Raw genomic sequence first — 10,000 nt, 5'->3', positions numbered from 1 at the left:
CGGCGGCACCCCAGCCTCCCTCGTTTCTTTCATATTTATTTCGGACGTGGGCTACCGAAATTTCCGTTACGATTCAGCCCCCGTGCGCGGTGAGGAAGTCGGCTGGGCCTCGGTATGTACTCGGTCCGTAGAGGCCGCGTTACCGCGTGGCGGTCAGTCGCGGGAGGGAGCCGGAGCCGCCCGCACGCCCGCGACCGCAACACGCACTCGGAGGCGGCGTCTTCTGACAGACGCCGGTAGGGTTTGAGAAACATGCTTTTTCGGAAAGGACCGCTCGGCTGATGCGGGCCTGGGCTCCCGCGCCCCTCTCGTGGCGGGGCGGCGCGGGGTACCCGCGAGCGCGGCGGAACTCCCGTGTAGGACATCTCTGGGCCCGTGTGGCCAACGGGCACGCGACAGGGTCGTCTCGGTCTCGCGACGAAAGCGGTTTCGCGCTGGTTGGTGCGCTAGAGGTCGATCCGCAGGCCGAAGGAACCGTCCACCCGAACACCCCGGCGCGAGGCCGGGGCCGGCAGGGGCCCTCCGATGGCGGGTCATGCTTGCCAATCGGTCAGTGGTTGGTGTGGTGCAGTATATGTCAGGGTGTGGGTGCGAGATGGGCCGGGAGGACCGCTCCTCCAGCGTCGGACCCGAGTCATAGGAAGTGCCGTTTTGTCACAACCCCAGGGGTGGGGGGGTAACGGTAGGGAAGTGCCGGCCAACGCGCAGAGGTCGACCCGCAGGCCGAAGGAACCGTCCACCCGAACACCCCGGCGCGAGGCCGGGGCCGGCAGGGGCCCTCCGATGGCGGGTCATGATTGCCAATCGGTCAGTGGTTATGTGTGCTGCGGTGATGCGGTGCCGGCCAACGCTCAGAGGTCGACCCGCAGGCCGAAGGAACCGTCCACCCGAACACCCCGGCGCGAGGCCGGGGCCGGCAGGGGCCCTCCGATGGCGGGTCATGATTGCCAATCGGTCAGTGGTTATGTGTGTGCTGCGGTGCCGGCCAACGCTCAGAGGTCGACCCGCAGGCCGAAGGAACCGTCCACCCGAACACCCCGGCGCGAGGCCGGGGCCGGCAGGGGCCCTCCGATGGCGGGTCATGATTGCCAATCGGTCAGTGGTTGTGTGTGCTGCGGTGCCGGCCAACGCTCAGAGGTCGACCCGCAGGCCGAAGGAACCGTCCACCCGAACACCCCGGCGCGAGGCCGGGGCCGGCAGGGGCCCTCCGATGGCGGGTCATGATTTCCAATCGGTCAGTGGTTGTGTGTGTTGCGGTGGGGCCGGGAGGACCGCTCCTCCTGCGTCGGACCCGGGTCATGGGAAGTGCCGTGTGGCGGTGGTGGGGCCGGGAGGACCGCTCCTCCTGCGTCGGACCCGAGTCATGGGAAGTGCCGTGTGGCGGGGCCGGGAGGACCGCTCCTCCTGCGTCGGACCCGAGTCATAGGAAGTGCCGTGTGGCGGGGCCGGGAGGACCGCTCCTCCTGCGTCGGACCCGAGTCATAGGAAGTGCCGTGTGGCGGGGCCGGGAGGACCGCTCCTCCTGCGTCGGACCCGAGTCATAGGAAGTGCCGTGTGGCGGGGCCGGGAGGACCGCTCCTCCTGCGTCGGACCCGAGTCATAGGAAGTGCCGTGTTGCGCTGGTGGGGCCGTGCCCGCCAACAGCCTTCAGTGGTCGGATACCACGTTTGCAAGCTCCCCGCTGGAATGGGGACTTAGAAGAAATGAGGGGAAAATTCCCCCGGAGCTCCGTGCCTGAGGGCGGGCTGTGAGCCGCGCCGCGTCCGCCAACAGCCTTCCATGGTCGGACACCATTGTTCGCAAGTTGCCCGCTGGAATGGGCACATAGAAGAAATTTCGAGGATAACATCCACCAGAGCGCCAGGGCGGCCGTTATTGCAGTATGCGTCCGCCTGGCAGCTCTCTTCCGCGGGAACCATTGGGCAATTTCTTTCACGGAGGTGGACATAGAAGAATTTTTGTTTCTAAAAACGTGGTTCCTAAAAATGTGCCCCAGGTGTTTTGGAAAACCCGGGTAAACCTGGGAAGTAGGCAAATGACCCTCTGACTAGGGGTAAAAACGTTTGCCTACTGCAGCGCCCCTAATGCAATTCGGCGGAACTGCAACGCCCCTGGTCGCCTAAACGCTACCCCTGGTCGCCTAAACCTCACCCCTGGTCGCCTAAACCTCACCCCTGGTCGCCTAAAAGTCACCCCTGGTCGCCTAAATTGTCAACCCCTGGTCACCTAAATTGTCAACCCCTGGTCGCCTAAAGGGGACTTAGAAGAAATGAGGGGGCAAATTCCCCCGGAGCTCCGTGCCTGAGGGCGGGCTGTGAGCCGCGCCGCGTCCGCCAACAGCCTTCAGTGGTCGGATACAATGTATGAAAGTTCCCCGCTGGAAAGGGGACTTAGAAGAAATGAGGCAAATTTCCCCGGAGCTCCGTGCCTGAGGGCGGGCTGTGAGCCGCGCCGCGCCCGCCAACAGCCTTCAGTGGTCGGATACAATGTTTGAAAGTTCCCCGCTGGAAAGGGGACTTAGAAGAAATGAGGCAAATTTCCCCGGAGCTCCGTGCCTGAGGGCGGGCTGTGAGCCGCGCCGCGCCCGCCAACAGCCTTCAGTGGTCGGATACAATGTTTGAAAGGTCCCCGCTGGAAAGGGGACTTAGAAGAAATGAGCCAAATTTCCCCGGAGCTCCGTGCCTGAGGGCGGGCTGTGAGCCGCGCCGCGTCCGCCAACAGCCTTCAGTGGTCGGATACAATGTTTCAAAGTTCCCCGCTGGAAAGGGGACTTAGAAGAAATTTGTAAAAATTCACCCGGAGCTCCGTGCCTGAGGGCCGGCTATGAGCCGCGCCGTGCCCGCCAACAGCCTTCCACGGTCGGATACAATGTTTCAAAGTTCCCCGCTGGAAAGGGGACTTAGAAGAAATTTGTGAAAATTCACCCGGAGCTCCGTGCCCGAGGGCCGGCTATGAGCCGCGCCGTGCCCGCCAACAGCCTTCCACGGTCGGATACAATGTTTCAAAGTTCCCCGCTGGAAAGGGGACTTAGAAGAAATTTGTGAAAATTCACCCGGAGCTCCGTGCCTGAGGGCCGGCTATGAGCCGCGCCGTGCCCGCCAACAGCCTTCCACGGTCGGATACAATGTTTCAAAGTTCCCCGCTGGAAAGGGGACTTAGAAGGAATTTGTCAAATTCACCCGGAGCTCCGTGCCTGAGGGCCGGCTATGAGCCGCGCCGTGCCCGCCAACAGCCTTCCACGGTCGGATACAATGTTTGAAAGTTCCCCGCTGGAAAGGGGACTTAGAAGAAATGAGGGGGAAATTCCCCCGGAGCTCCGTGCCTGAGGGCGGGCTGTGAGCCGCGCCGCGTCCGCCAACAGCCTTCCACGGTCGGATACAATGTTTCAAAGTTCCCCGCTGGAAAGGGGACTTAGAAGAAATTTGTAAAATTCACCCGGAGCTCCGTGCCCGAGGGCCGGCTATGAGCCGCGCCGCGCCCGCCAACAGCCTTCCTTTGGTCGGATACAATGTTTCAAAGTTCCCCGCTGGAAAGGGGACTTAGAAGAAATTTGTAAAATTCACCCGGAGCTCCGTGCCCGAGGGCCGGCTATGAGCCCCGCCGTGCCCGCCAACAGCCTTCCACGGTCGGATACAATGTTTCAAAGTTCCCCGCTGGAAAGGGGACTTAGAAGAAATTTGTAAAAATTCCCCGGAGCTCCGTGCCCGAGGGCCGGCTATGAGCCGCGCCGCGCCCGCCAACAGCCTTCCACGGTCGGATACAATGTTTCAAAGTTCCCCGCTGGAAAGGGGACTTAGAAGAAATTTGTGAAAATTCACCCGGAGCTCCGTGCCCGAGGGCCGGCTATGAGCCGCGCCGTGCCCGCCAACAGCCTTCCACGGTCGGATACAATGTTTCAAAGTTCCCCGCTGGAAAGGGGACTTAGAAGAAATTTGTAAAAATTCATCCGGAGCTCCGTGCCCGAGGGCCGGCTATGAGCCGCGCCGTGCCCGCCAACAGCCTTCCACGGTCGGATACAATGTTTCAAAGTTCCCCGCTGGAAAGGGGACTTAGAAGAAATTTGTGAAAATTCACCCGGAGCTCCGTGCCCGAGGGCCGGCTATGAGCCGCGCCGTGCCCGCCAACAGCCTTCCACGGTCGGATACAATGTTTCAAAGTTCCCCGCTGGAAAGGGGACTTAGAAGAAATTTGTAAAAATTCACCCGGAGCTCCGTGCCCGAGGGCCGGCTATGAGCCGCGCCGTGCCCGCCAACAGCCTTCCACGGTCGGATACAATGTTTCAAAGTTCCCCGCTGGAAAGGGGACTTAGAAGAAATTTGTGAAAATTCACCCGGAGCTCCGTGCCCGAGGGCCGGCTATGAGCCGCGCCGTGCCCGCCAACAGCCTTCCACGGTCGGATACAATGTTTCAAAGTTCCCCGCTGGAAAGGGGACTTAGAAGAAATTTGTGAAAATTCACCCGGAGCTCCGTGCCTGAGGGCCGGCTATGAGCCGCGCCGCGCCCGCCAACAGCCTTCAGTGGTCGGATACAATGTTTGAAAGTTCCCCGCTGGAAAGGGGACTTAGAAGAATTGAGTAAAATTCACCCGGAGCTCCGTGCCCGAGGGCCGGCTATGAGCCGCGCCGCGCCCGCCAACAGCCTTCCTTTGGTCGGATACAATGTTTCAAAGTTCCCCGCTGGAAAGGGGACTTAGAAGAAATTTGTGAAAATTCACCCGGAGCTCCGTGCCTGAGGGCCGGCTATGAGCCGCGCCGTGCCCGCCAACAGCCTTCCACGGTCGGATACAATGTTTCAAAGTTCCCCGCTGGAAAGGGGACTTAGAAGAAATTTGTGAAAATTCACCCGGAGCTCCGTGCCCGAGGGCCGGCTATGAGCCGCGCCGTGCCCGCCAACAGCCTTCCACGGTCGGATACAATGTTTCAAAGTTCCCCGCTGGAAAGGGGACTTAGAAGAAATTTGTAAAAATTCACCCGGAGCTCCGTGCCCGAGGGCCGGCTATGAGCCGCGCCGTGCCCGCCAACAGCCTTCCACGGTCGGATACAATGTTTCAAAGTTCCCCGCTGGAAAGGGGACTTAGAAGAAATTTGTAAAATTCACCCGGAGCTCCGTGCCCGAGGGCCGGCTATGAGCCGCGCCGTGCCCGCCAACAGCCTTCCACGGTCGGATACAATGTTTCAAAGTTCCCCGCTGGAAAGGGGACTTAGAAGAAATTTGTGAAAATTCACCCGGAGCTCCGTGCCTGAGGGCCGGCTATGAGCCGCGCCGTGCCCGCCAACAGCCTTCCACGGTCGGATACAATGTTTCAAAGTTCCCCGCTGGAAAGGGGACTTAGAAGAAATTAGGCAACTTTCCCCGGAGCTCCATGCCTGAGTGCGGGCTGTTTGCCGCGCCGTGCCCGCCAACAGCCTTCAGTGGTCGGATACAATGTTTCAAAGTTCCCCGCTGGAAAGGGGACTTAGAAGAAATTATGAATATTTTTGTTTCTAAAAACGTGATCCCTGAAAATGTGCCCCAGGTGTTTTGGAAAACCCGGGTAAACCTGGGAAGTAGGCAAATGACCCTCTGACTAGGGGGGAAGAACGTTTGCCTACTGCAGCGCCCCTAATGCAATTCGGCGGAACTGCAACGCCCCTGGTCGCCTAAACGCTACCCCTGGTCGCCTAAAAGCTACCCCTGGTCGCCTAAAAGCTACCCCTGGTCGCCTAAACGCTACCCCTGGTCGCCTAAACGCTACCCCTGGTCGCCTAAACGCTACCCCTGGTCACCTAAACGCTACCCCTGGTCGCCTAAACGCTTCCCCTGGTCACCTAAACGCTACCCCTGGTCGCCTAAACGCTACCCCTGGTCGCCTAACTGACCCCTCGTGTGTGGGGATCAACGTTTGCCTACTAGGGCGTCCTCCGGCGGCCTCTCGGCAGTACTGCAGGCCCATTTTAGCCGAGCCCATTGAAATGAATGGGGGAATTTTATACGTTTTTGCCTTTTTTCCCCCCCCCTCGTTCTTTTTGTATTTATTCATTTATTTCAACTTTTACCGACTCAACCGCCCTCCGGCGTGCCCTCGGCGGTCCCGCAAGCCCAATTCGGCCGAGCCCATTGAAATGAATGGGGGAATTTTATACGTTTTTGCCTTTTTTTTCCCCCCCTCGTTCTTTTTGTATTTATTCATTTATTTCAACTTTTACCGACTCAACCGCCCTCCGGCGTGCCCTCGGCGGTCCCGCAAGCCCAATTCGGCCGAGCCCATTGAAATGAATGGGGGAATTTTATACGTTTTTGCCTTTTTTTCCCCCCTCGTTCTTTTTGTATTTATTCATTTATTTCAACTTTTACCGACTCAACCGCCCTCCGGCGTGCCCTCGGCGGTCCCGCAAGCCCAATTCGGCCGAGCCCATTGAAATGAATGGGGGAATTTTATACGTTTTTGCCTTTTTTTTCCCCCCTCGTCCTTTTTGTATTTATTTACTTATTTCAACCTTTACCGACTTAGGGGCCGCTTTGCACCGCCTGTGCCCGGGGAAGGTGCTCATATTCGGGCCAAGTGTGACACACGCCCGCCCTCCTCCTCCGGAGCTTCCATTAGGGTAGACTTAGGGGCCGCTTGGCACCGCCTGTGCCCGGGGAAGGTGCTCATATTCGGCTTCACTGTCAGGCAGCATGCACTCCTCCTCCGGAGCTTCCATTTGGGCAAACTTAGGGGCCGCTTGGCACCGCCCGTGCCCGGGGAAGGTGCTCCTATTCGGGCCAAGTGTGACACACGCCCGCACTCCTCCTCCGGAGCTTCCATTTGGGCAAACTTAGGGGCCGCTTGGCACCGCCTGTGCCCGGGGAAGGTGCTCATATTCGGCTTCACTGTCACACAGCATGCACTCCTCCTCCGGAGCTTCCATAAGGGCAAACTTAGGGGCCGCTTGGCACCGCCTGTGCCCGGGGAAGGTGCTCATATTCGGCTTCACTGTCACACAGCATGCACTCCTCCTCCGGAGCTTCCATAAGGGCAAACTTAGGGGCCGCTTGGCACCGTCTGTGCCCGGGGAAGGTGCTCATATTCGGGCCAAGTGTGACACACGCCCGCACTCCTCCTCCGGAGCTTCCATGAGGGTAGACTTAGGGGCCGCTTGGCACCGCCTGTGCCCGGGGAAGGTGCTCATAGTCGGCTTCACTGTCAGGCAGCATGCACTCCTCCTCCGGAGCTTCCATTTGGGCAAACTTAGGGGCCGCTTGGCACCGTCTGTGCCCGGGGAAGGTGCTCATATTCGGGCCAAGTGTGACACACGCCCGCACTCCTCCTCCGGAGCTTCCATTTGGGCAAACTTAGGGGCCGCTTGGCACCGTCTGTGCCCGGGGAAGGTGCTCCTATTCGGCTTCACTGTCATGCAGCATGCACTCCTCCTCCGGAGCTTCCATTTGGGCAAACTTAGGGGCCGCTTGGCACCGTCTGTGCCCGGGGAAGGTGCTCCTATTCGGCTTCACTGTCACACAGCATGCACTCCTCCTCCGGAGCTTCCATAAGGGCAAACTTAGGGGCCGCTTGGCACCGTCTGTGCCCGGGGAAGGTGCTCATATTCGGGCCAAGTGTGACACACGCCCGCACTCCTCCTCCGGAGCTTCCATGAGGGTAGACTTAGGGGCCGCTTGGCACCTCCCGTGCCCGGGGAAGGTGCTCATATTCGGCTTCACTGTCACACAGCATGCACTCCTCCTCCGGAGCTTCCATAAGGGCAAACTTAGGGGCCGCTTGGCACCGCCCGTGCCCGGGGAAGGTGCTCATATTCGGGCCAAGTGTGACACACGCCCGCCCTCCTCCTCCGGAGCTTCCATGAGGGTAGACTTAGGGGCCGCTTGGCACCTCCCGTGCCCGGGGAAGGTGCTCATATTCGGCTTCACTGTCACACAGCATGCACTCCTCCTCCGGAGCTTCCATAAGGGCAAACTTAGGGGCCGCTTGGCACCGCCTGTGCCCGGGGAAGGTGCTCATATTCGGGCCAAGTGTGACACACGCCCGCACTCCTCCTCCGGAGCTTCCATTAGGGCAAACTTAGGGGCCGCTTGGCACCGCCTGTGCCCGGGGAAGGTGCTCATATTCGGCTTCACTGTCAGGCAGCATGCACTCATCCTCCGGAGCTTCCATAAGGGCAAACTTAGGGGCCGCTTGGCACCGCCTGTGCCCGGGGAAGGTGCTCCTATTCGGGCCAAGTGTGACACACGCCCGCCCTCCTCCTCCGGAGCTTCCATGAGGGTAGACTTAGGGGCCGCTTGGCACCTCCCGTGCCCGGGGAAGGTGCTCATATTCGGCTTCACTGTCACACAGCATGCACTCCTCCTCCGGAGCTTCCATAAGGGCAAACTTAGGGGCCGCTTGGCACCGTCTGTGCCCGGGGAAGGTGCTCCTATTCGGCTTCACTGTCACACAGCATGCACTCCTCCTCCGGAGCTTCCATAAGGGCAAACTTAGGGGCCGCTTGGCACCGTCTGTGCCCGGGGAAGGTGCTCCTATTCGGCTTCACTGTCACACAGCATGCACTCCTCCTCCGGAGCTTCCATAAGGGCAAACTTAGGGGCCGCTTGGCACCGTCTGTGCCCGGGGAAGGTGCTCCTATTCGGCTTCACTGTCACACAGCATGCACTCCTCCTCCGGAGCTTCCATAAGGGCAAACTTAGGGGCCGCTTGGCACCGTCTGTGCCCGGGGAAGGTGCTCCTATTCGGCTTCACTGTCACACAGCATGCACTCCTCCTCCGGAGCTTCCATAAGGGCAAACTTAGGGGCCGCTTGGCACCGTCTGTGCCCGGGGAAGGTGCTCCTATTCGGCTTCACTGTCACACAGCATGCACTCCTCCTCCGGAGCTTCCATAAGGGCAAACTTAGGGGCCGCTTGGCACCGTCTGTGCCCGGGGAAGGTGCTCCTATTCGGCTTCACTGTCACACAGCATGCACTCCTCCTCCGGAGCTTCCATAAGGGCAAACTTAGGGGCCGCTTGGCACCGCCTGTGCCCGGGGAAGGTGCTCCTATTCGGCTTCACTGTCACACAGCATGCACTCCTCCTCCGGAGCTTCCATAAGGGCAAACTTAGGGGCCGCTTGGCACCGCCTGTGCCCGGGGAAGGTGCTCCTATTCGGCTTCACTGTCACACAGCATGCACTCCTCCTCCGGAGCTTCCATAAGGGCAAACTTAGGGGCCGCTTGGCACCGTATGTGCCCGGGGAAGGTGCTCCTATTCGGCTTCACTGTCATGCAGCATGCACTCCTCCACCGGAGCTTCCATTTGGGCAAACTTAGGGGCCGCTTGGCACCGCCTGTGCCCGGGGAAGGTGCTCCTATTCGGGCCAAGTGTGACACACGCCCGCACTCCTCCTCCGGAGCTTCCATTTGGGCAAACTTAGGGGACGCTTGGCACCGCCCGTGCCCGGGGAAGGTGCTCATATTCGGGCTAAGTGTGACAGACGCCGGCCTATTACCCCCGGAGCGATGGAGCTGGGGGCGCTCGCTCCCCGCCCGTGCCCGGGGAAGGTGCTCCTCTCCGGCCTAAGTGTGGCAGACGCCGGCCTATTACCCCCGGAGCGATGGAGCTGGGGGCGCTCGCTCCCCGCCCGTGCCCGGGGAAGGTGCTCCTCTGCGGCCTAAGTGTGGCAGACGCCGGCCTATTACCCCCGGAGCGATGGAGCTGGGGGGCGCTCGCTCCCCGCCCGTGCCCGGGGAAGGTGCTCCTCTCCGGGCTAAGTGTGGCAGACGCCGGCCTATTACCCCCGGAGCGATGGAGCTGGGGGTGGGCGCTCGCTCCCTGCCTGTGCCCGGGGAAGGTGCTCCTCTCCAGCCCCAGGTCGCCTAACCCCCTTACCCCTGGTCACCTAAACCCCTTACCCCTGGTCACCTAAACCCCTTACCCCTGGTCGCCTAAACGTCTCACCCCTGGTCGCCTAAACCCCTTACCCCTGGTCGCCTAAGTGGCCCACCCCTGGTCACCTAAACGTCCCACCCCTGGTCACCTAAACATCCCACC

The sequence above is a fragment of the Idiotropiscis lumnitzeri genome, unplaced genomic scaffold, assembly GCF_059441095.1.
Source record: "Idiotropiscis lumnitzeri isolate Australia: NSW breed Sydney's pygmy pipehorse unplaced genomic scaffold, RoL_Ilum_1.0 HiC_scaffold_241, whole genome shotgun sequence".
Lineage (NCBI taxonomy): Eukaryota > Metazoa > Chordata > Actinopteri > Syngnathiformes > Syngnathidae > Idiotropiscis > Idiotropiscis lumnitzeri.
Note: the sequence above shows the minus strand (reverse complement) of the source record.